This window comes from Macaca mulatta, chromosome 7, assembly GCF_049350105.2.
Source record: "Macaca mulatta isolate MMU2019108-1 chromosome 7, T2T-MMU8v2.0, whole genome shotgun sequence".
NCBI lineage: Eukaryota > Metazoa > Chordata > Mammalia > Primates > Cercopithecidae > Macaca > Macaca mulatta.
The window spans coordinates 88223538-88249767 of NC_133412.1; the positions used below are offsets into that span (position 1 = coordinate 88223538).

The 26230-nt window shown below is 43.6% G+C and overlaps 1 long non-coding RNA gene across 5 annotated transcripts in view; it reads right to left on the reverse strand.

Moving 5' to 3' along the window:
• Window positions 1-7979: 7979 nt before the first annotated feature.
• The window catches only part of LOC144329736 (uncharacterized), a 29652-nt gene continuing 11401 nt past the window's right edge, over window positions 7980-26230 (reverse strand). For 3 of the 5 annotated variants that reach the window (XR_013395366.1, XR_013395369.1, XR_013395365.1), the window contains one exon: window positions 10228-13216. This is a non-coding gene — a long non-coding RNA (uncharacterized LOC144329736). Of the gene's footprint in view, window positions 10163-10227; window positions 13217-17952; window positions 18254-26230 lie in introns of those variants that run through there. The other 2 variants (XR_013395368.1, XR_013395367.1) reach the window with 2 other exon arrangements.

Here is a 26230-nt window from a genome sequence, read left to right on the forward strand (position 1 = left end):
CCCAAGAATTTCCTAAAAGTCTCCAGGAATAAGTCAATTCCCACTACTTCCTAGCATCACCTCTAATGTCTTGAAGTCTTCACAACCCCAGGTTGGGACTGATTTGGGGAAAGTGAAGAATGATTTGTTTCATTTTATATTTTCTGGGTTTTTTTTGTTTTGTTTTTTTGTTTTTTTGTTTTTAAGACAGAGTCTCTCTCTGTAGCCCGGGCTGGAGTGCAGTGGTGCGATCTTGACTCACTGCAACCTCTGCCTTCTGGGTTCAAGCAATTCTCATGCTTCAGCCTCCCTGAGTAGCTGGGATTACAGGCATCCACCATCACAACCGGCTGATTCTGAACTCCTGGCCTCAAGCAATCCACTGGCCTCAGGCTCCTCCCAAAGTGTTGGGGTTACAGGCGTGAGCCACGGCAGCCGGCAGATTTTATATTTTGTTTTGTAAAGGCTCCCCACAAAAAAAAACAGCTTCTTGTGCCCCATCCTATTACGTTGTTTTTAGAGAAACTGCTGTTTTCACTTTTTCGTTTGCAGATTTTCCTCTGGGTAAGACTCAGACGTACAATCTTAGGACTGGGCTGCTGAAAAAATCAGGTGATCCAGAGTCTCACCTCCCTTCTGAACACTAAAGCTCTGGAACTGAGCCAAGCTTAGCTTCCCTGGCACCCTCTTACCTTAGGATGGGTCTTCCCAGACCCCACAGGCCTCCAGATGCTTTCCAGGCATCAACATACATCACTGAGCCCTGGCTCAGAGTCAAGCTGGGGCCACCTCCATCTACACCCCGATAGCCAGAGAGTCATGGAAAAGTGACTGCATGAGGGGCCTACCACCAGCCCTCAGAGAGGCCCCTAGCTTGGACAGCTGGTGGCCCTTGCTGAGTGGGAGGCTGGGCAGAGGAGCACTCAGGCCATCCTTGTGTTTCTATCTGAAACACTCAGGGCCTGTGGGCCAGGGGACAGGGGGCTGATATATCTTGCTAAGGAGGAAGAGCATCTTAGCTGTGGATCACTGCATTGTGAGGGCAGGTCCAGGGGAAGTCATGATGGGAGTCCTCAGGCCACTAAGGAAAAGCACAAGGTCACCTGCCCAACCTGCCCAGGTGTCAACAGGGAGGAAACTGGGCACTAAATGTGCCCCTGTGCTTGCTTTGAACTTTGCCTCACTTCTCACTGCCAATTCTGTAGCCATCTGGGCTACAGACCCCTACTTGGACAGAACAGTGTTAGGAATGCAGTGTGCTTGTAGTCAATCTGGCCAATACAACTTTTCCTGTCTCCTTATCACCTATAATTTGGTTGGGGTTGAGGGGCTTAATCTCTAAATGAGCTTTTCCTATAAAAAGCCTCCATGTGTGCTTAGTATGGAGACTCGGAAGCCCAGGGAATTTTTATATTTATTACAGAGAGGCGGGCATCCATTCTGTGTGTTTCCATTAACACAGACTGGCAATTAATGTGTTTGGTTCAAAAGACTTCAAACATTTGTACATCCATTTGCACGTTTAAATGGCTCTGTATAACAGTCAAGCAGGTGGTTAACTATATGTATATTAAATTCATAGAGAAACTGGTAATTTTCAATTATAATTGTCAGTTCACAGTTTACATGATAAGAATTTTTTGAATAGACCCATTAGCTGATTTTAGTTAGCCAGGGTTTTTATAAATCATGGTTTATTTGCTTATTCTACTTATAAAAGAGAAATTTTCAGTATTCTCACATGAATCAATAAATATTTACTTTGGTCTTTATTCTGCTCAAATGCCAAGTTTGACAATGGATGAAATATCATTGGGTTTCCTTAAACAGCTGTTTGAATGCGCCTGTTTTATTAGTTGTTTTGTTTAGTATTATTACCCGGATAATGGTTTAAAAGTTTTATTCATTTGCTATTAATTTGTTTTTTTATAAATAAAGTCAAAATAGGACTGAATTGCAGTTCCTTATAATTTTACAATGTATTGTACTTTCCTGGTAATATGTTTTGACAATAGAAACTTCCAAGCCAATGAAAAGCTGTCCCATTTTTCTAAATTACATCCTCTAAAGCAAAACTCCTAAATATATAGCACTAACTTGTGCATAATAAAATTTGATGTTTTGTTACTGTGGATAATATTTCTCTTTCCTAGGCAACAGAAATAATTTAAATGCCTCTCATTTGGCTTTTACAGCACAAAAGGCAGTGTGAGACACCAAATCTCTGGAGGAGAATGCTGAACTGGTGTTGAGAAGAGGAATAGCATTTTGAGAAATACTTTCAACATTCTCCACCTTGTAACTCCCTCGGGTCTTTTCCTGGATTTCTCCTTTTCAAAAACGATCAAGCAGGGCCGGGCATCACACCTGTAATTCCAGCACTTTGAGAGGCTGAGCTGGATCACTCTCCAGTGTAGATCACTTGAGGTCACGAGTTCGAGACCAGTCTGGCCAACATGATGAAACCCCATCTCTACTAAAAATACAATAGAAATTAGCTGGGTGTGGTGGTGCGTGCCTGCAATCCCAGCTACTCGGGAGACTGAGGCGTGAGAATCACTTGAACCTGGGAGGCAGAGGTTGCAGTGAGCCGAGATCACACCACTGCACTTCAGCCTGGGTGACAGAGTGAGATGCCCATCTTGAAAGAAAGAAAGAAAGAAAGAAAGAAAGAAAGAAAGAAAGAAAGAAAGAAAGAAAGAAAGAAAGAAAGAAAGAAAACGAGCTAGTGGAAGGTTTTCAGGTAGTTTCCAAAACCTCAGAACTCCACCTGATCTCCGTGGAAGCCGCCATATCTGTAACTGGGAGCTGCACCATCCTTGACACCCTTCCTCTCCAGTCCTCTCTGTCCTAGCCATCTGGGCAAGGACTCCTCAAACAATGTAAGGAACAGAAGCCATTTGCTTGAGTCCCTCAACCCATTTCCTGTGAGTCCAGCCAGGCCTAAGTGACTGAACATGGCTGGCCCCCACTACCACAACTGATGCCTTTAAGATGGTCACTCAGAGGCAAGACCTGGAGAAGAATCTCTCTGTGTTACTCAGCTACAGATGAAGATATAATGAAAGACAACGTTTGAAAGAAGTATTTTATCTCAGATCATAAGAAACTATTAGAAACCACTTAACATCCCATCATAAGCTACCACATATTTTGAAGAAATATGAACTTGTTAATATCCTCATTTAAAGGTAATCATATCATGATTTGCTCCTATTAATGCCTCAGTAAAATGCACATGGTGAGTGTCAGAAAGCTCTGACCCTGACTTAGCACTGATTGCCTACTCTACTTACGAAGGTTTAAGTGATTAAAAAGGGTTCTGTCTTTATTTGAGTCTATTGATGTTATCAAACGGGACATTGCAGGAAAAGTGCAGTGCTATTCTCAAAATAAATGTTTACAGGCAACTGAAGAACATTTCCTAGAAAGAGAAATAGGGATTTGTTATTTAACAGAGAAAAGCAGATCAAATTGGAGAATTTAAGAGGTGACACCAAACAGAATGAGAGACTTGGCTGTAACTCTTGGCCACCCATGTTATACAACCTCAGGCATGTCATTTAACTTCTCTAAGCTTTGGTTTCCTTGTCTGAAAAATGGAAATAACTATACAATCTCTGGCTGGGCATAGTGACTCACCCCTGTAATCCTAGTACTTTGGGAGGCTGAGGCAGATGAATCACTTGAGGTACAAGAGTTCAAGACCAGTCTGCCCAATATGGTGAAACCCTGTCTCTATTAAAAATACAAAAATTAGCCAAGAGTGGTGGTGCATGCCTGTAGTCCCAGCTACTCAAGAAGCTGAGGCAGAAGAATTACTCAAACCCAGGAGGCGGAGGTTGCAGTGAGCTGAGATTGCACCACTGCACTCCAGCCTGGATGACAGAGTGAGACTCCGTCCCACCCCCCCAAAAAAAAAATACAATTTCAGTGGTTGTTTAGAGAAATAATGGAGTAACATCTGCAAAGCCTAGATCCCCTAAACCATGAAGCCATAATATGTGTTCAGTAAATGTTAGAGGAAACCTGGAAACGTTACATCATTCATCACTTCAACAATGAGATGAGTTAAATTTCACCTCAGAGAGATTTAACTTCTACGCCCCTTCTCTGTCCATCCCTGATCTTCCCCACTACTAAACAATTCCCAAAACTAACCTTCTCTTCTTCCCCCACAGCAGTTCTGAAGGTCCTGTATGTCTACTCCATAGGACCTTAGTGGTCACTCAGAGGCAACCAGCCACATCAGTACTGTCCAGGAGAGAAGGTAGGGGAGAAAACGTTGGGGAAAGCTGCTTTTCTGTATTTCTATAAAAGGCTTCAGTATCTATCATTGAAGGTCAAGGCATTGACAGCAGGTGATATGCTATTCGTGCAGGGTAGAAAAGAAAAAATGGCACAATGGTCACCCTACAGAAAGAAGCATTTCTGAAAGCAAAATTTGTGCCTTTTAAATGGCATTTTCATAATCATATCACTTTAAATATGATTCTGTACAGGTCAACAAAGGCCATACCCCATTCCTCTTGAGCTTATTGCTAGAAAGTTCTGGGAATAAATATCTGAACATAAGTCAATTCTTTGCATTTTTGGGTCATAGAAATTTTACATTTCTTTTAATTTTTAAAGCTATGAAGTTATTACTAATTTCAAAAATAAGAATAAAATAAAAACACTCATTTACCACCTAGTTTTTAATCATCCATATTTTGCTTAATCTAACTTAGATGTGTCTCAATATAAAAACAAAACTTTGGCTGGGCGCAGTGGCTCACACCTGTAATCCCAGCACTTTGGGAGGCCAATGCAGGTGCATCACGTGAGGTCAGAAGTTCGAGACCAGCCTGGCCAACATGGTGAAACCTCACCTCTTCTAAAAAGACAAAAATTAGCTAGGCGTGGTGACAGGCATGTGTAATTCCAGCTATTCGGGAGACTGAGGCATGAGAATCACTTGAATCTGGGAGGCGGAGGTTGCAGTGAGCCAAGATCACACCACTGCACTCCCGGCTGACAGTGAGACTCCATCTCAAAAATAAAAAATAAATAAAAAATAAAACCTTTAGGTAAAGCCAAAGATCTGGTTGCAGCTCTCTTGATTCCTTCCTCTCTCATTCCTTCCCAAGAGAGACCATGGTACCCATGTTATGTGACTCCCTCTTGTTTACATTTTTACAATCTTATTATGTCTCCCCCCACCCAGAAACAATATAGGGTACTGATATAGTTTGGCTGTGTCCCCACCCAAATCTCAGTTTGAATTGTATCTCCCAGAATTGCCACATGTTGTAGGAGGGACCCAGGGGGAGGTAATTGAATCATGGGGGCCAGTCTTTCCCATCCTGTTCTCATGATAGTGAAAAAGTATCACAAGATCTGATGGGTTTATCAGGGTTTTCCGCTGTTGCTTCTTCCTCATTTTTCTCTTGCTGCTGCCATGTAAGAAGTTCCTTTTTATCTCCTGCCATGATTTTGAGGCCTTCCCAGCCATGTGGAACTATAAGTCCAATTAGACCTCTTTTCCTTCCCAGTCTTGGGTATGTCTTTATCAGCAGCAAGAAAACAGACTAAAACAGTAAATTGATACCAGGAGAACGGGGTGTTGCTGCAAAGATACCTGAAAAAGTGGCAGCAACGTAGGAACTGAGTAATAGGCAGGGGTGGGAACAGTTTGGAGGGCTCAGGAGAAGACAGGAAAATGAGGGAAAGTGTGGAACTTCCTAGAGACTTGTTGAATGGCTTTGCCCAAAATGCTGATAGTGATATGGACAATAAGGTCCAGGCTGAGGAGAACTCAGATGGAGATGAGAAACTTGTTGGGAACTGGACTAAAGGTGACTCTTGTTATGTTTTAGCAAAGAGACTGGCAGTATTTTGTCCCTGACCTAGAGATTTGTGGAACTTTGAACTTGAGAAAGATGATTTAGGATAGGCCTGTTGGAAGAAATTTCTAAGCCGCAAAGCATTCAAGAGGTGACTTGAGTACTGTTAAAGGCATTTAGTTTTATAAGGGAAGCAGAGCATGTAAGTTTGGAAAATTTGCAGCCTGACTATGCAATAGAAAAGACGAACCCATTTTCTGGGGAGAAATCCAAGCCAGCTACAGAAATTTGAATAAGGAGCAAGGAGCCTAATATTAATCCCCAAGACCATGGAGAAAATGTCTCCAGGCCATGTCAGTGGTCTTCACAGTAGCCCCTCCCATCACAGGCCTGGAGGCCCAGGAGGAAAAAGTGGTTTCCTGGGCCAGGCCCAGGGTCCCTGCCACATTTGCAGCCTAGGGACTTCATGCCCTCTGTCCCAGCCACTCCAGCTGTGGCTGAAAGGGGCCAACATACAGCTCTGGCTATGGCTTCAGAGGGTGGAAGCCCCAAGCCTTGGCAGTTTTCACATGGTGTTGAGCATGTGGGTGCACAGAAGTCAAGAACTGCGGTTTGGGAACCTCTGCCTAGATTTCAGAAGATGTATGGAAACGTCTGGATGCCCAGGCAAAAGTTTGCTGCAGGTATGGGGTCCTCATGGAGAACCTCTGCTAGGCCAGTGCAGAAGGGAAATGTGGGGTCAAAGCCCCTACACAGAGTCCCCACTGTGGTACTACCTGTGAGAACAGGACCACTGTCCTCTAGACCCCAGAATGGTAAATCCACCGACAGCTTGCACCATGCACCTGGAAAAGCCACAGACACTCAATGCCAGCCCCTAAAAGCAGCCGGGAGGGAGGTCATACCCTGTAAAGTCACAGGGGTAGAGCTGTCCATGACCTGGGATCCCACCTCTTTCATCAGCATGACCTGGATGTGAGAGCTTGAATCAAAGGATATCATTTTGGAGCTGTAGAATTTGACTGCTCCACTAGATTTCAGACTTACATGGGCCCTGTAACCCCTTTGTTTTGGCCAATTTCTCCCATTTGGAAAGTCTGTATTTATCCAATACCTGTACCTCCATTGGATCTAGGAAGTAACTAGCTTGCTTTTGATTTTATAGGCTTATAGGCAGAAGGGACTTGCCTTGTCTCAGAGAAGACTTTGGATTGTGGACTTTTGGGTTAATGCTGAAATGAGTTAAGACTTTGAGGGACTGTTGGGAAGGCATGATTGGTTTTGAAATCATGAGGACATGAGATTTGGAAGGACCAGGGACAGAATGACATGATTTGGCTGTGTCCCCACCCAAATCTCAATTTGAATTGTATCTCCCAGAATTCCCATGTGTTGCGGGAGGGACCAGGGGAAGTAATTGAATCATGGGGGCCGATCTTTCCCATGCTGCTCTCATAATAGTGAATAAGTCTCATGAGACCTGATGGGTTTATCAGAGTTTTCCACTTTTGCTTCTTCATTTTTCTCTTGGCCACTGCCATGTAAGAAGTGCCTTTTGTCTCCTGCCATGATTCTGAGGCCTCCCCAGTCAAGTGGAACTGTAAGTTCAATTAAACCTCTTTTTCTTCCCAGTCTCGGGTGTGTCTTTATCAGCAGGGTGAAAGCAGACTAATACAGGTATGGTCATGTGTATGTGTACGTGTATGTGTGTGTATGGGTTGATGCTATATAGAAATGCCATCACACTGTTCTATACCTCTGCAAGTAACCTTCATCATTTTCTGTTGTTTTCTGAATTTATTCCTGTTGGTACAGGTAGATCAGATGCATTATTCTCATGCATTTTTGTATTTACTTGTAGGGATCTACTTTGATCAATTTGAAACCTAAAGTTTTGAATGCTCATTTCTTACATCATTACTACTACTAAGTACTTCCACAGTGTTCAGTTTATGAAATGCTATCTTATTATTTTAGTTTTCATTTCCATAATTACTAGTAAGGTTGAACAACATTTCATATATTTATTGGCCATTTGGGTTTTATTTTCTGTGAAATCTCCTGTTCCTGCCCTTTGTCCTTTTTTGTAATTAGTTCTTTTTATCTTATTGATTCATATGATTTTTATATATTTTATATCTTAATTCTCTTTTCAGTTATATGAGCTCAAATATCTTATTGGAGAAAGATTTTCAAAAAGTTTTATTTCAGAAAGATTCATTAGCTGGCATGCCCCCATTAGGTCCTTACATATAGAAATATTTATTGCTAGCAAAATCTTTTATTAATACATTATATATTCATTCACTAATTCATTTCATAAAAATTTTTTTACTACTACGTATCATATAGGCAATCAACTGTGCCAGGCTTTAGGACAAAATAAAGATAAATAAGATGTTTACTTTCCATATAATAACAACACAGATATCTAAAATACATGATACAATGTAATATGGGCCATAACAGAGAGTCCAACTGAGGGAGCACTTGCTTTTGGACATTTCATGACACAAATTGCATGAAACCCCGACTTTGAAAGTTGAGTAGAAGTTGGACTGCAAGAATAGGGTTCATGACGTGCACCTGAAGGAGATTTCATGAGAAAATATCAATCCATTTTCAAAGCAAACAAGTTACATAATTTACCTCCTTTTAGCCTTAAGACAATTCAGCAAAGTGATTACCATCGTCTTTTCATACATCAGAGAGCTTAGGAAACTTGGCAAAGTTCTCAAAACCAGTTAATGTTGGGATTTCAGGTAAAACAGACGTAAAACCCACGTTTCACCACTGACTTCACAGCTTTGCTCTTAACATCATGCTATACCACCTCCCAAGGCCTCAAGGGTTTCAATGAGAGGAACAAGCAGATCACAGCAACAAGCTGTTTGTTGAGCCAAGTCACTTGCTGCCTGGGCATGTGGGAAGCTACAATAGGAACAAGGGAGGCAGCTCAGATGGCAAGGGGCTCAAGGCCAGCACAAAGAGTGTGGACTGCACCTGGTGGTATACAGGGAGCTGTTCATTAGACCTCTGGAGAACAAAGGTAAACTCTGTGTCAGATTAGTCATGCCAGAGTGAGGGTTTTAGCAGTGTGACCTTGTAAGGAGGTAAGCCAAAAAACTAGCACAACTGGGTGGTGGTGCTGTTATTTTCTTTAGAAGACGGAAGATGAGACAGCGAGCAGAACTCTGAAACTTCTCAATAAATATATGTTGAACGAGTACGTAAATAACGGGCAGAAAGAATAAAAATATATATACAACATGGTAAGCAGCCCTACGAAGGTATTTTACCAAAAGGAAAAGCAGATAAGGTCACTATTGTTTTCTTTTAAACCTCTTTTCTTTCTCATGACTGTTTACCTGTGTTTGCATGTAGAATCAAGTAAAAAGGCCATAACCTTCCTTTTCTGTTCTTACATACTTGAGCCTCTTCCTGGCTGTTCTCAGGGCATTGAACAGTGTCACCCTTTACCTCCAGCAGGGACTTCCAAGCTGATACAGAAGGAACCTAACAGATGATTGAAACTGATTTACTCATGTCGTGGAGGAGGAAAGCAAACTCCACAAATGCCTTAGAATTCAGACATTTGCCCAAGGTCACTGTGCATGTTCCTCCTATCTGGCCATTTCCTACTGCTCGTATTAGAGTTTACCTTTAGTTCTTTAGAGCTGAGATATACAGAACGTGCATATATTGAGAAAAACAAGCAAACATGCTTCAGTGTCTCATAGATCTTGAGCATTGACTCTTCCTAAAAGAAATAGACTACAAAATTGAGAAGTGAGGGTTGTGCCACACGAGGTAGAAGATTGGACTGATTAAGTCAAAGAGACACACAATAATCCTATTCAACCCTTAGGAGGTAATAAAACCCTTGGAATCCATTGTTTCAACTGGGTGACCTACCCAAAGACAGCCCACCCATTTACAGATGAAGCCCACAGATAGTGAATGTCCCACAGATAGTGAATGTGGAGCCAAAGTTTTTTTTTTTTTTGAGACGGAGTCTCGCTCTGTCACCCAGGCTGGAGTGCAGTGGCCGGATCTCAGCTCACTGCAAGCTCCGCCTCCCGGGTTCACGCCATTCTCCTGCCTCAGCCTCCCGAGTAGCTGGGACTACAGGCGCCTGCCACCTAGCCCGGCTAAGTTTTTGTATTTTTAGTAGAGACGGGGTTTCACTGTGTTACCCAGGATGGTCTCGATCTCCTGACCTCGTGATCCGCCCGTCTCGGCCTCCCAAAGTGCTGGGATTACAGGCTTGAGCCACCGCGCCCGGCCGGAGCCAAAGTTTATACCCAATTCTTGTGATTCCAATTAAAGTCTTCCCAATGTTCTTCAGGTGAGAAGACCTAGACAGACAGGGAGGAGAAAGGAACATGTCCCAGTCACCATCAATGAATACAATGTTCATTCATTTATTTATTCATTCCATTAGTTTTATTGAGAGCTTACTTTGTGGCAGATACCACACCAACCATGTAGAGGTGTCTAACCTCAAGAAGCGTGTAGAGGTGCCTAACCTTACGAATGCTTTGATGCATTTTCTACAGTCTTTTTATATAAACAATGAGACTCTTGACCATCTCTTCTATCTTCCAAGTTAAAATGAGACCAAATTGCCCTCTTGAAAATTCATTCTCATCTCTCAAGAACACCAAAATATATTTCATAAGGCCTATTTAATGTGTCAGCACCCAAGGCTCTTTCTCAACTATCTATGGACAGAGTTTCTTATTACTGCATTAGGGCCACTACCTGCCAGTCAAATCATCCATATTATCTAGCTAATCATCTAGCAATATTGGCTAATCATCTAGTAATACTGAGGGTCTGTTAGGAAAACATGCAAATATACATGAAGAAGTAAAACATAATACTTTTTATACCCTAACAGGCATTCTAGCTATTCCTCCAACATACTTGATCATAATAATCCTCCAGGATAATTGTTAAAAGTAGAAATTCTGGCCGGGCTCAGTGGCTTACGCCTGTAATCCCAGCAATTTGGGAGGCCAAGGCAGGCAGATCACCTGAGGTCAGGAGTTTGAGACCAGCCTGGCCAACATAGTGAAACCACATCTCTACTAAAAATACAAAAGTTAGCCGGGCATGGTGCCAGGCACCTGTAATCCCAGCTACTTGGAAGGCTGAGGCAGGGGAATCGATTGAACCCAGGAGGCAGAGGTTACAGTGAACCGAGATCATGCCATCACACTCCAGCCTGGAGAACAAGAGTGAGGCTTCATCTCAAAAAAAAAATTTTAAAAAGTAGAGATTCTAGGACACTGCAGGAATCTTCTTTTATTTCAGTCTGTCACCCAGGATAGCATACAGTGGTTCAATCTTGGCTCACTGCAAGCTCTGCCTCACCATTTCAAGAGATTCTTGTGCCTCAGCCTGCCGAGTAGCTGGAATGACAGGTGTGCACCACCACACCCGGCTAATTTTTGTATTTAGTAGAGACATGGTTTCACCATGTTGGCCAGGCTGGTCTCGAACTCCTGACCTGAAGTGATCTGCCCGCGTTGACCTCCCAAAGTGCTGAGATTACAGGCATAAGCCACCATGCCAAGCCAGTGCATGATCTTCTGATTCAGACCTGCCAAGAGAGGGAGTCTCTGGCAAGTCCAGAAAAGCCTGGAAAATCTACCTTAGACCATGTCTACCATTATAGAAATCAGAAAGGAGAACTCCAGGTATTCAACTCAGGATCCTCAATTTTGAGGACTATTTGGAAGCAGGAAACACCACAAGGTGTTTGAAGTTTATAAGTCAGGTGGATGATGGGCCTGGACAGGTCGTCAAGGCAAGACAGGGTGAGAGATGAGGAGAGGGTCTTGTGAATGAGGCAGGGAATGGGAAGGACCAAGGAGGACTCAATGAGGATGTGGATGTCCTCGTTGATTCATTGAATGTTCTCATGGATTCAGGGAGCTGGGAGGCCAGGCAAGAGGTCCATAGCTCTGGAGCAAGCAGTTCAGTTGGCCCACAACCACTTTACTCATATACATATTTACTGACCTAATGAAAAGTCAGGTAGTCCAAGCCCACCTGACCTTGAGCTGCTCATAAACAGAAGGGCTGGCTTCATGCCCACTGTTGGCACCACCAGGAACAAAGTCAGCCCTTGGTAATACAGGGAAGGCCATTCAGAGTTTGTCAGGAAACCTAAGCTCCTTTGTGGCCCTCTCACAAGCCTGTTCCTTTTGTGGCAACTGTGAGGAAAACTGGTTGGAAGGTGTTTACGAAGGCTCTTGTCAATAATTCCAAGGCTCCCTTGCCTGCTTCTTGCACCTTTAAAGATATCAGAAATCCTCATTGTCTCAGCCCTGAAACAGACTTTTTGGTTTTTAAAGGAACCCTCAATGCTTTGGTTTGATATTATCCATTAGTCACAGCTGACTTAGGAATTCTGAAGCTTTGCAACCTTGACAAATCTATAAAAATGGAGTATATCTCATTTTAAGAACAAAAGCAGGGAATAATTTTAATTAATCAACTTAAAAAAAAAAACGCACGTGCATGCCTGTAAGACTGCAAAGTAAAATCTCAGAATATTAAAGAAGGAAGTAAATCTCTTCATGGATTCCCCAAATACTCCCAGTGTATTTATATCCCTTCGCATTAAATCATCTGAAAATTACTTTCACGTTAAGAAGCTCACTTAAAAATGAGGTAGAACTCATTATTCCCAATTTACAGAAGATGAAACTGCAGTTCAGAGTGGTTATGTAACCAGAGTGGCAGATAGGACGATTTGAGCTCAAAGAAAGAGGTACCCCATGTGACATAACTTGCAGGATTTCCCAGAAATACTGAGAGTGTTCTGATAACTGCTGTCTCCAACTTGATCATGAAAGTAAGCAACTTCTCTTATGTATCTTTGCCTGCCTAACAGTGAGCTCTGAAAATGGTGACTGAATAAATGATTTTAATGATTGTATCCTTAGCCAGTCTCTGAAAGTCACTCCTTTGTTTTAAGGCTTTTGGTTGATCCTCCCAGACAGTCTCTTCTCAGGGCTTCACTCCCACCAAATCACTTGCTACCAGAGAGGAATCCAGTGAGCCCTCTTCTCTCTTTCCCACATATGACTCAATTCGGCAATATCTAATCTTTCAAAATATCTCACGTGGCATCTCAGAGGCATGCCCTTTGAGATATGAATAGTCAAGTAAGTCAGGCCACCAGAATGTTGTAATACTATGGCATTGACAAGTAGGCAATTAGACGAGTCACTGGGCCATTATTGTGTGATGTCCGAGCTCCTTTGCCCAATCATTGGGTCCCGGATGGGTGGTAGTTATGCATAACTGAAAGTCAGCTGCAAGATAACTTCTTGGCTTGCCTGTAAGAAATCCCTTCCTGTTGGATGGGTCCATGAAGCTGCTTCTGTATGTGAAACCTGGCGAAAGAGAGAGATATGATCTCAGTTCCTTCCTTCAGGGGCTGGAGGACACCATTCATAGTCAGGCAAACTGCTCCTGAAGGAGCTTCCCTTATGAGGGACTCTGTAGCTGCAGTCCACCACCTGGGCTTATTTCTGTCAGTTTCCAGCTTTGTCACTTTTGTTGAGTCATAGCAATTTTCTAAGCTTCAGTTTCCACATGTACTTAAGAAAAAAAAAAAAGAGGAATTCTAATGCCACTTTTATCATTGGGTTGCCATGAAATTTAAAGGAAAGAGTTTGTGTGGAAAGGCTGATAGCCCAGCGCTTGACACATTATATGCTTTTGACAAATGTCACTTATTTATTATGGATTTTTTTCAAATTTAATGGATTATCTGGTAAAGATGTGCTACTTAGGCCGGGTACAGTGGCTCACACCTGTAATCTCAGCACTTTGGAAGGCCAAGGCTGGCAGATCACTTGAGGCCAGGAGTTCAAAAGCAGCCTGGTCAACAGGGCAAAACCCTGTCTCTCCTAAAAATACAAAAAGTATCTGGGTGCGGTGGTGCACACCTGTAATCCCAGCTGCTTGGGAAGCTGAGGCAGGAGAATTGCTTGAACCCGGGAGGCAGAGGTTGCAGTGAGCTGAGATCGCACCATTGCACTCCAGCCCGGGCAACAGAATGAGACACTATCTCAGAAAAAAAAAAATCTGCTATTTATCAGTTAGACAACATTAAGTAGCGTGTGTGAGACATTTTTGCTCTTTCCAGGCTCATAGAACCTGAACTCCAGGAGTAACCTCAGAGAACCCCCAGAGAGCACTTTTTCCCTAAGAGGAAGCAGAGGTCCAGAGGGGTGGCACTGTCCAAGTCACATCAGTGACACACCAGGATTAGCATTTGGCTTTCCTCATACCTCATCCCCATTTGTTCTCCCACACCATCTTCTCCTTTCATGGTTCACACTGTTTAGTTTCTAAGGAAATACCTCTTTGGAACCTAAAAACTTTGTTGCTAGCAATGAAAACTGTCAAAGAATAATTTCTTATATGCTGTTACTCTTATAAATCTAAGAACTAAACTCTTTAAGAGTTTTAGCACAGATTTCTGATAGGCAAACCATAAAAAAATCATAAAGTGGGGGGGGGCATACCAGGAATGTTTGAGGATAGAGAATGCACACGTCTCAACTTTCCATTGAGACATATTGTTTAATCATATTTTAATCCAATATTTCAAACCAAGGAGATGTATGACTTCATGACATTGTTGGGAGTGTGAGGGGGGTGGTGATTACTTTGTAGAAATGCTTCACTGGGACAGGTGTGAGCATTAGAACATTAAGATGTCACAGTGCCTTCTCTCATACTGCAGCATGACCTGAAGTGCAACTGTCCTGCAGAGAGGAACCTCAGCTGTAGACCTCAGGGCTTGCAGGTCCTCTCTGCCCTTGTGTGGAGATAGTGCCTCCATGGGGATAGGGGTTATGCCTGGCTTTTCTACTACTGCATTTCCACAGCCTAAAGCAGTGTTGTCTGATAGTGAGTGGTCAAAAATAATTGCTGCTGTTGTTGCTGAGAGGCAAGTTTTAGGATAGAAGACACTTCTTAAACATTTGGTCTCATCATAGAACTTAATAGGTCAACAAGAACAAAAACAGCAACAGCAAAACAAACAGAAGAAAACTTGGCTCACCAAGTCTGGACTCTGTCCTCCATTCTCCAGGCTGCTGGGTTTGTCTGCCTGCCTTGGCAGATCTAGGTAGCATAATTGTTTGGGTGTGTCACTCCAGCCTGTTTCTGGGTGTCACGCTATCTTCTAGGAATTCACACAATGAACAGATTTTGGAAGAACACCAGCTTGTTCTCAGACTTCCTTTTCTCATGTTGTTTTTCAGAATTCAGGTCAGTTTCTATCTCCACATCTTCCTATCACCTGTTACTGGATTTCAGCTTTGGTTTTCTCCATGGGACACAGCACAGACATTGTCATTGGGTCACCATCTGATTTAAATCACTTCTTGTCTCATTGTGAAAGGTGATCAGTTTGACTTACACAACAGAAGCGATTGGTGTGGAGTCAAGAAACCTGAGCACAGGCCCCTTTGGGAAAGGGGTTAAGTCTTTAAAAAGGAAAACGAGGGAAGAGAACTCGATGGCAGGCAGTAGCACATTGTTTACATGAAACATGGATTCCATTTTTTTAAAAATCTGTTTGTTGGTGTCACAGTGATTTTGGTCTTTATGTTCATGGAGAAAACCAATCCTGTGGTCAAGATGGCTGGGAAAAAAGCCTTTCAGTTTCAGCCTTCAGGTGGGTTGGGGAACAAGGTGTCGAAGAAATTAGTCGGAATTTCTAGATACTTAAAAGGTGGTCTTGTTCTTAAGCTTCCTGACAATGATGTTTTGGTTTCATTATCTCCCAGCTCACTGCTTCAAGCTCACCCTTTCTGGCTGCAGCCTGAATGTTTTGGAACAAAGTTATTCTCATGACTTCTGGAGCCAAGTTCCTCATTCAGAAATATTTTTGAGTGTCTTGTATATGCCAGGTACTGTTCTAATTGCTGCAGGGACCAAAACAACCCCGGAGCTTTCAGTCTCTTCAGGAGGAGACAGACAATGAATAGATGAACAAACAAATGAATGGGAAAAAGACAGACAATAAGTAGATGAAGAAACAAGTAAATATTGCAAGTAGTGCCTGACACAGTGAAGAAGATACACAAGGAAAGGGGAAGGGAGTGGCAGGTTGAGGGTGGTCTCCTTTGAAGAGGACCAGGGAAGGCCTCGTCAAAGGATAGCATATGAGCTGAGATAGGGATGATGCAAGAAGCCAGCCACCAGAGGGCCAGGGAGACAGTCTTCCCTGCAAAAAGCAGGTGCAAAGCAAGATGCAAAAGAGCTTGGCAGAGTACACTGGACAATAGGAAATGAGGAGGAGAGGCGAGGGGAGGAGCCTGAAGAGAAGCAAGGAGCCCATTCATCAGCCAGCTGGGCCCTGCGCAGAAGGAGGGCCCAATGCTCCTCTAACTCAGACCCGCCCCTGAAAATTCTATCTGAGAAGATGGCCCCTCACATGTAAACATGTCATAGAAGATGACTGGCTGGTGAGGTCTTGAGAGAGAGACAGACAGATAGAGAGAAAATAAAGTCTAGAAATGTCTTAGCTTTGTTTTGTTGTTTACAAAAATTAAAAATTGTTTGTGGCCAGGCATAGTGGCTCACTCCTATAATCCCAACACTTTGGGAGGCTGAGGCCGGTGGATCACCTGAGCTCAGTAGTTCAAGACCAGCTTGGCCAACATGGTGAAACCCCATCTCTACTAAAAATACAAAAATTAACTAGGCATGATGACATGCACCTGTAGTCCCAGCTACTTGGGAGGCTGAACAGCGAATTGCTGGAACCCAGAAGGCAGAGGTTGCAGTGAGCCGAGATCACGCCACTGCCTGGACGACAGAGCAAGACTCTGTCTCAAAAAAATATATATTGTTTGAACCCCAAAACGGCAACAATCCTCCCCCAAATCTTATGTATCTTAAGATTCTGGTGAGTGGCTAAGTAGAGATGTCTTACTAAAATTAGTGGAATACAAAGCTGAGCGTGGAATAAAAGAATTTGACTTTTTAATGCTCCTCTGAAGTGGCAAGATAGTGCCATAGGAAAAGCAGCTTGGCCATGTTCTGCCTTTTAACTGCAGTGTGGCCTTGAATAAACTACTTAACCTCTCTGAGCTTGTTTCCTCTTTTGTAAAATCCTCACATGGTTATTATGTGCAATTCCATGAGATAATAGTGGATGCTCTGGTAACATTAGTTTTGGTTCCTCCATCATCCCTTCTCTGCCATGTAGACAACAGGAGAGTGAAGCTCAAAGAGAAGACTGATACTATTTAACAGAGAGAGAAAAAGGTGGAAATGAAGGCAGGGATTTTGTCCTTGCCCAGAGCTGTGCCTGGAATATAGTATTTGTTCAATAAATATTCCCTGGGTGAATGTATTCTTAAAGAGCCAGAACGCTCTACAGGAAGGACTAAGGGGGTTTCACTGGTGTGGGCTCATTCCCAGTGGGTTTGGTTTGTGGCTTGTGTCACTTTTTCTGGTTTAAGATATAGCCAGGGAGTGATAGGAGGGCAGTGTGGGGAGGAGAAAGAAGGAAAGATGCAAATATTTGCCCTGAGAGAGACCTAACCTCCAGAGGTTATCCTCAAGGCCAGAGAATTATTCGATACTTGGCTCGGTGGACTTGTTACTTTACAAATAATTCAATAACTTTCATTGTTTATGTAACATGCAGAAAATAAAGTAAAATGAAAAAATCAACAATCCTCCACTCAGAGATAAATTGCCATATTCATATTTTGTTTGTTTAAACATCATTGAGATCCCCATGTGATCTCAGTCATGTAACCTGCCTTTTTCAATCACTATGCTGGAATCTGGAAGGTTCTTCATCAACACAATCTTTATGGCAATGTAATAGTTCAGGCTATGAATGTAGAATAATGAATTTCACTAGCACCCTCAGGGTGGACATTCCAGTTGCATCCAGTTTTCTTATCACAGACCATTTGCTTTTTTAACATCACATTATGAGCCTGGGGAAAGATGTGAAAGAGTAGATATGTATGTAGATGTGAAATTGTGTATTTAAGAATCCAGGATGAGCTCCACCAGCCCCCTCCAAGCAGCAGGCATCTCTTGGTCAGGGCTGCCACTCTGCAAGAGCTGCCTTCATGAAAGACCGTACCTGAGACCAAGCCAAGGACCATTGTCCTGACCGATATTGGAATTCCCAGACTCCTAATGGGATAAAGGGAGAGTGAGTGGGAAAAGGGAATCCAGAGTGAGGTTGCCGACTCAACATCTGCACAGGTGACCTATGTGTCCTGATCGAGCGTTGCTTTCTCCAAGACTAGAGTATGCAGGTAGCCCACCTCTCCTCTGCACTGGGGCTAGACACCTGGGACCTGCAGTTTTGTCCACCACTCTCTTATTTGATATCAAAATGCACTCAAGCTTCGTTCCATAAACGTGGAGTTTCACAAGAGCTGAAAGTACAAAAAAAAAAAAAAAAAATCTATCTGTAGAATGGCTGCTGTCAAGGTTGGGCAGAAGGTTGATTTAGTGTAACAGCACACTCTGTTCCCTCCCACCTCTTTCTGGCCCTCTCTCCATGCCAGAGAAAGAAAGGAGCACTATAATATTCTTTGCTCCACTTCAGCTCCAGACAGGGTGTGCTACTATGATGATATTGGTCACACTGGACACCTGTACCTATGTTATGTATCTATGGCTTGGGGACTAGAGTTGCTATGTTCCTCTTTACTTACCTAGTGCTTAGCATATTTCTGGGACCAGAGAAGGTTCTCAAAAACTCTTTGCTCCTCTTTATTTGCAAAGGGGAAAAGAATTAAAGCTGATTTTTAAAAAGTGAACACCATGTAAATAAAGTTAGTGCTATGGCCTTTAGAGGTTACACAATTCCTGCAGGCCCATTGATTGACATTGTTCACAAACAGTTTTTCCAAACCATCTCTTGGAATTATCTTCAGAGGCAGCACGAAAACAAATGTGATGACTCAGTGGAACTTCCTTTTTGACGACTGCAGAATAACTCAGTCTGATCCCTCATTCTTCACTCGATTTGGCTCTGCACAATGACCAGTGCTGTCTAAAAGCTAAAGTTTAAGAATTTGTTGGCATGTAAGTTATTCTGCTGCAGGGCTTTCCGGGAATTCCCAAAGTGTTTGGAGCACTAGCAGCAGGGCTGGGTTAATGGGAAATTTCCCATCCAATCTGCTGGGAAGGAGTCCAGGTCCATATGCCTGGAACAGGTTGGGAGGCTTGGTGATCATGTCACTCCCATAACACACACGATTTGCCTGCAACTTAAAAACCACTTTCTAACATTCCCCAAATAATTCACCATCAACTTCCACCTAACCTATTCATTCTATAAAGTATAACAGAATTTAATGGGCAACTGCTCTGTCTTTGTTGAGCTAAACAAGACAGCACAATTATACTCTGTCCCCAGGGCCACACCATGAAAAGTAGAGAGAGACACAGACTTATTGCTCTTAATGAAACCCAAGGGAGGTGTCTGGGAAACTCCCTTGGGAAAGAATGACTTTGACAGGAAGTGGCTTCTATGGAAAATAATTCCTCTCTAATTTAAAGCTTCTTTTCTTCTGATAAAAACAAAGCCTTTAACAAAATTGTAGGAGGAATAATTCATGGGCTGTTATGGACTAAGTTGTGCCCACCTCCCCATACTTTTTATGTGGAAGTCCTAACCCCCAGTGCCTCAGAATGTGACCGTATTTGGAGGTAAGGTCTTTAAAATTAAAACGAGGTTTTATTTATTTATTTATTTTATATATTTTTTTGAGATGGAGTCTCACTCTGTCGCCCAGGCTGCAGTGCAGTGGTGTGATCTCAGCTCACTGCAACCTCTGCCTCCTGGGTTCAAGCACTTCTCATGCCTCAGCCTCCCAAGTAGCTGGGATTACAGGCGCCCACCACCTCGCCTGGCTAATTTTTGTATTTTTAGTAGAGATGGGGTCTCACCATATTGGCCAGGCGGGTCTCAAACTCCTGACCTCAAGTGATCCGCCTATCTCGGCCTCCCAAAGTTCTGGGATTACATAAAATGAGGTCTTTAGTGTGGGTTCTAATCCAACATAATTGGTGTTCTTATAAGAAGAGGATATTTGACACAGACACGCACCGAGGAAAGACATGTAGAAGACCACCATTTGCAAGCCAAGGAGACAGAATCAGGAGAACCTGCCCTGCTGACACCTTGATCTCAGCCTTCCAGCTTCCAGAGCTGTGAGTAAGTAAACTTCTGTTGTTTCAGCCACCCAATCTGTGGTACTTTGTGATGGAAGTCCTAGAAAACTAATATACCAGTTCTTCTAAATGGCATGTTTGGGTGATAAAAAATTCAGAAGCTCTTTCTTCCTCAATGCAAGCTAAAATAGAAGACAGCCAGCAGGGCTGGACGCGGTGGTTCATGCCTGTAATCTCAGCACTTTGGGAGGCCGAGGTGGGCAGATCACGATGTCAGGAGATCAAGACCATCCTGGCCAATATGGTGAAATCCCATCCCTACTAAAATACAAAAAAATTAGCCAGGTGTGGCAGCGGGTGCCTGTAGTCCCAGCTACTCAGGAGGCTGAGGCGGGGGGATCACTTGAACCCAGGTGGCGGAGGTTGCAGTGAGCAGAGATCACGCCACTACACTCCAGCCTAGCGACAGAGTAAGACTCTGTCTCAAAAAAAAAAAAAAAAAAAAAAGACAGCCATAAGCATTTTCCAGGTTGACTCCAATTTGCCCCCTTGTTTTGAAGGGAACATTTTGCTTTGAAGTGACCATGGTCAACAGACAAACCCAGCACAGAGGGAGGCCGGGAGCTCCCATGCCCTAGCATGGCTGGACCCAGCTCCACAGATCAATTTATGCCTGCAGCTGTGGGTTTTAAAATCCACATGGGATCCCATCCTTCACCTAAATGTAGGAGGAAGAACACAGCACCTTCCTTTGGCTGTTCCTGGAACACTCAGGAGGAGCATGAGGAACGTCTTAGAATCAATGATACAAACCAGTCATAGATTGGTTTATTCCAGCCAATTCCCCTATTACAGAGCATAGGAATATTACTTGGACTCTGTTTCTTGAACTCAATAAAGTGATAAAATCCATTATCTTTATTCAAATACAAAAGAAACCTTGAGATTTTACGACTCCATAACTACTTTTACGACTCCTGGCATAAGAGTCACTTTGGAAATCAGTCTCATGCTCCAGCCTCCCTGACCTGTGGCAGACTCTACTGCATTCCTACAACCAAGTGGCCAGTGAAGATGAAAGCGATTCTTTTGTCTGAGGAGCTGGTCATGGGAGCGTATCAGCCACAGACATGCCCTCAAGTAGGAGTGGCGCTGCCAAAGCATTGTAAACGTGTGTGTGGCATGTGTGGCATGCAGGTGTAGTGTGGTATGTGTGTGAGGGGGTATGTGAGTGGTATAGGGTGTATGTGATATGTGTGTGTGTTGTGTGTGTGGTATAGTGTGTGTGGCTTGTATGAATAGCATGTGTGTAGAGTGTGGGTGTGTGATTACGTGGGGAGCTGAGTGGGTGTGTGGTGTGTGTGAATGTGGTGTGTGTGAGTGTGATGTGTGTGGTGTGTGTCATGTGTGGCGTAGGGTGTGTGCAGTGTACATGAGGTGTGTGAGTGGTGTGGGTGATGTGTGTGGTGCAGGATGCGTGTGATGTAGTGTGTGTGGTGTATGTATGTGAGGTATGCGTGTGTGATATGTATGTGTGTGTGGTGTATATGGAGTGTGTGTTTGTGTGGTGTGTATGTGTGTGTGGTGTGTGTGTGTGGTATATGTGTGTGTGATGTATGTGTGCTGAGTGTGTGGTGTGTATATTGTGCACACATCCACATATGTGCACAATGGGTGACTCACTTGTGAGTCAGGAGGACACAGGCATGCTTTTCTTGCCTATATACACCACATACATGTGTGTATATAGCCTCTGAAGGGCAGCAGCCAGCTCACACCCCATGCCCTGGATGGCCAGAAGGCACAGGAGACCACAGAGCATACACATATGTGATGTGTGTATGTGGTGTGCATGGTGTACATGTGGTGTATATAGGAGGGAAGTGTATGTGCTGTGTGTGCTGTGTATACTGTGGGTGGTATATGTGATATATGTGTATGTGGTGTGTGTGGAGTATATTGGGTGTGTGATATGTATGGTATATATTGGGTGTGTGTGTGGTGTGTGTGGTATACATTGGATGTCTGTGTGGTGTGTGGTGTATATAATGTGTAGTGTATGCAATGTGTGTGTATGTGGTGTGTTTGGTGTACATTAGGTGTATGTGTGGTGTGTGTGGTGTCTGGTGTATGTAATGTGTGGTGTATGTGATGTCTGTATATGTGGTGTGTGTGTATATACTGGATGTGTGTGTAGCATGTGTGGTATATGTTACATGTGTGGTGTATGTGATGTGTATTTGTGGTGTGCATGGTGTACATTGGGTATGTGTGTACTGTGTGGTGTATGTGATGCATGTGTATGTGGTGTGTGTGATATGTGGTGTGTGGTATATATTGGGTGTGTGTGGTGTGTGGTGTATGTAACATGTGTGGTGTATGTGATGCATGTGATACATGTGTATATGGTGTATGTGGTATGTGGCGTGTGGTATGTACTAGGCGTGTGTGTGGTGTGTGGTGTATGTAACATGTGTTATGTATGTGATGCATGTGATACATGTATATGTGGTGTGTGTGATATGTGGTGTGTGGTATATATTGGGTGCGTGTGGTGTGTGGTGTGTGGTGTATGTAACATGAGTGGTGGTGTATGTGATGCATGTGTATGTGGTGTGTGTTGTATGTGGTGTGTGATATATATTGTGTGTGCGTGGTGTGTGGTGTATGTAACATGAGTGGTGGTGTATGTGATGCATGTGTATGTGGTGTGTGTGGTATGTGGTGTGTGGTATATAATTGGGTGTGTGTGGTGTGGGGTGTATGTAACATGTGTGGTGTATGTGATGCATGTGTATGTGGTGTGTGTGGTATGTGGTGTGTGGTATACATTGGGTGTGTGTGGTGTGGGATGTATGTAACATGTGTGGTGTATGGTGTGTATGTGGTGTGTGTGGTATGTGGTGTGTGGTATACATTGTGTGTGCATGGTGTGTGGTGTATGTAACATGAGTGGTGGTGTATGTGATGCGTGTGTATGTGGTGTGTGTGGTATGTGGAATATATTGGGTGGGTGTGGTGTGTGGCATATGTAACGTGTGGTGTATGCAATGCGTATGTATGTGATGGGTGTGTGGTGTGTGTGTGTGGTAAGGGGGTAGCTGCTCACACTCAGAAGCTGTCTGCTGTCCCCTTCCTAAGGAGGGCTGTACACCAGTTGTCCAGGGCAACTTTCTGGGTGCCCCCCAAATCCTGCACTTTCCCTCAGCTGGGAAGCATAAGGCAGGAAGGGGAGGGGAGGTGGGAAGAACCTGGGACACAAAGGGCCTCTGTTGCCCTTCCTCACTCAGGCACAGTCTGGGGAAGACTTTGGCCACAGCCCACACTAGAAGGCTGTTTCCCAAGCCTGCTGGAGCCTCTGAAGGGCAGCAGCCAGCTCACACCCCATGCCCTGGATGGCCAGAAGGCACGGGAGACCACAGAGCATACAAACAGGGCAAGAGGAAACCATCTATCAATGACCAGGGACCAGAGGAAGCAAAGTTCCAGCATCTTGCTCACGCTCTCCAAGGCGCGGAGGTGAGTCTCCCTTTGCTGTGCTCAGCATTGGATCTGGGTTCCAGGGAAAGTTGTGGATCATCTCAAGCCTCAACTCCATACCCTGATGACTTCACCTCATGATAAGTTCAAGGGCTGTGCAAATAAAAGGGACAGACTTGTTGACACGGATCTGATCAGAATGTGTTACCATGGGAATCAAAACCAGATCAGTTCAACAAACACTCTGTGAGTCTCTACTAAGCATCAGGCACTGGGTCAGGTGCTAGGTACTCAGGAACAAATAAGACAAGGTCACTGCCCAAGAAAATTTCACAAGAAGATGGGTGCATAATCTCCAGATTAGTGTTAATGTGGAATAATGCCCAGGGTGCCTGGGGATTAACCCAGGAGTTTAAGAAAAGCTTCCTGGAAAGTATCATGTCTGAATTCATACCTGAAAGATGAGTAAGACCCGGCCTGATGATGACAGGTAAAGAGGAGAATCCCAGGAGGAGGCAGGGTTGTAAATAAAGGCATGGAAACCTACAGCCCCATAGCGTGTGGGGAATTTCAGCAGCTTGGTCTTACAGGAGCACAGTACGTGAGGTGGACAAATAAAGGGGCTGTGGAGTCAATAGACGGGTCAGAGCATGGGGAGGAGTGTTCAGAGTTGCAACTTAGGGTATTGGTAAGACTGAACTGTGGCAGGTAAGAAGACCACCTGGAAGGCATGGGAACTTTCTGGGTGACAAAGGTAGCAAACCTGCTCAGGTTCACCTGGATACAATGGAGCACTAGACTGCAAGAACTGATGCCTCAGTTTGGATGTTCCTGGAACAAGGGATCAAGTGCATGATTGTCCCCACTGCCTTGGGGAAGAAACTCCGCGAGAGGCATGATGCATGACATCCTCTAAGCTGTAACTGTACAGACTCCAGACACTTCCATTACTCACCCACAAAGATTGGTTCAACTACTGTGTGGGAGAGAACTGCCTGATCACAGGGCCTATTGCAAATTAGCCAACAGAGGCATCGTTCCCATTTAGAACAGGCAGAGAGGAAGGCTCACTTTAAGCCAAGGGGAAAGGCTGACAAAGAGAGGGGATTAATGGTATCTCATAAACATAACAATATCTCCATGATGTGAGAAGGAATCAAAGAACTCCTCAGTTAGGCAATTCCCCATTGCCAAAAGCATCCCTCTGGAAAGCCTCAAATATTAATAGAATATTTCTCCTCTCTTTCTCTGTGAGTCCACCCTCCTCTCCATTTGAGATGCCTGAGTATTGGCCCTGATGCTTGAAGAGTGATACATACCACTAGCTGATGCAGGGACATTACTCTGAGCCATTTTTTTCACCTGCTTTTTCTTTATGTTTCTGGAATGACTCTGGAATCCCCTGCAGCTTCTCTCTTAATCCCCCAGGAAATACTGAACTTATCTCTCAGTTTCTATTTTCACTACTTAGTCAAAAGTAGGCCAGCTTTTCTTCTTCTTTTTTTTTTTTCTTTTTCCAAGTTTATTCCAGTGGAAAATGAACGTGTAACAAGGGATAAGTGTTTATAGTCATGTCAACCAAGTCAATAGGAGACAAGAAAAATGCCAGTGTTTGGTAATGTTGCTAAAGAAATGATGACACCAATACAAAGAGGTGTCTAAAACACCCATCTTTCATCCAGGTAAAACAACAACCCCAATCATCGATTGTCTACCTGAATAAAAAAGTTACTGATTCATTAGTATAGTTCAGTCAGTTGGTGCACTACATACACGACCTAACCCTCTCTGCCTAGCCTTTGTCTTGTGACTCCTTAGTGACATTCAACAGAAGACCAAGTGGCTTTGACTATGTGAGACTCTGAGCACCTTCAGAGAGGGGGACAGACCCAGAGATTAAGGCCATGACAGAGTCAATGGGTGTGAAGCCAAATTAGTCACTGATAGTTTGGTTGTGTCCCCACCCAAATCTCGAATTGTAGCTCCCATAATTCCACTGTGTTGTGGGAGTGACCAGGTGGGAGGTAATTGAATCATGGGGGCAGGTCTTTCCTGTGCTGTTCTCCTGAGAGTGAAAAAGTCTCACGAGATCTGATGGTTTTATAAAGGGGAGCTGCCCTGCACATGCACTTCTTGCCTGCTGCCATGTAAAATATGCCTTTGCTTCTCCTCTGCCTTCTGCCATGATTGTGAGGCCTCCTCAGCCATGTGAAACTGTGAGTCCATTAAACCTCTTTCCTTTATAAATTACCCAGTCTCTGGTATGTCTTTATTAGCAGCATGAGAGCAGACTAACACAGTTATCAAGAATGCCACCACTTAGAATCCTTCAGGGAGCCTCATGTCATCATGGCAAAGTTGCCATTTTCTGCTTGCCAGCTCCATCCTTACTCAAGTTTCACTGTCCATCATTTGAGTGATAATATTAGAGGCTTGTAAGGAAGTGCCAGGCATTTTCTAGTCATGGAATCTTGAATTCAGGACCCTGCAGTTTTAAAAATCAGTATAGAGTTTGAAAAGTCAATCACGTTACTTTTCTGGGGAACATCCAGTATCTTCTTGTGGCTATGTGGAGCGTGAAAGAAGCTGAGCATATGTGGCACTGTGAGACACCATAACCATGAGAATAATTGCACCTGTTTTCTGGGCTCCTCCACGTGTCAAACACCACCCAGAGGTTTATATTTATTAGCTTGTTTGACCCTCATCACAGCCCAACAACAATTATATTATTATTTTCTTCACTTTAT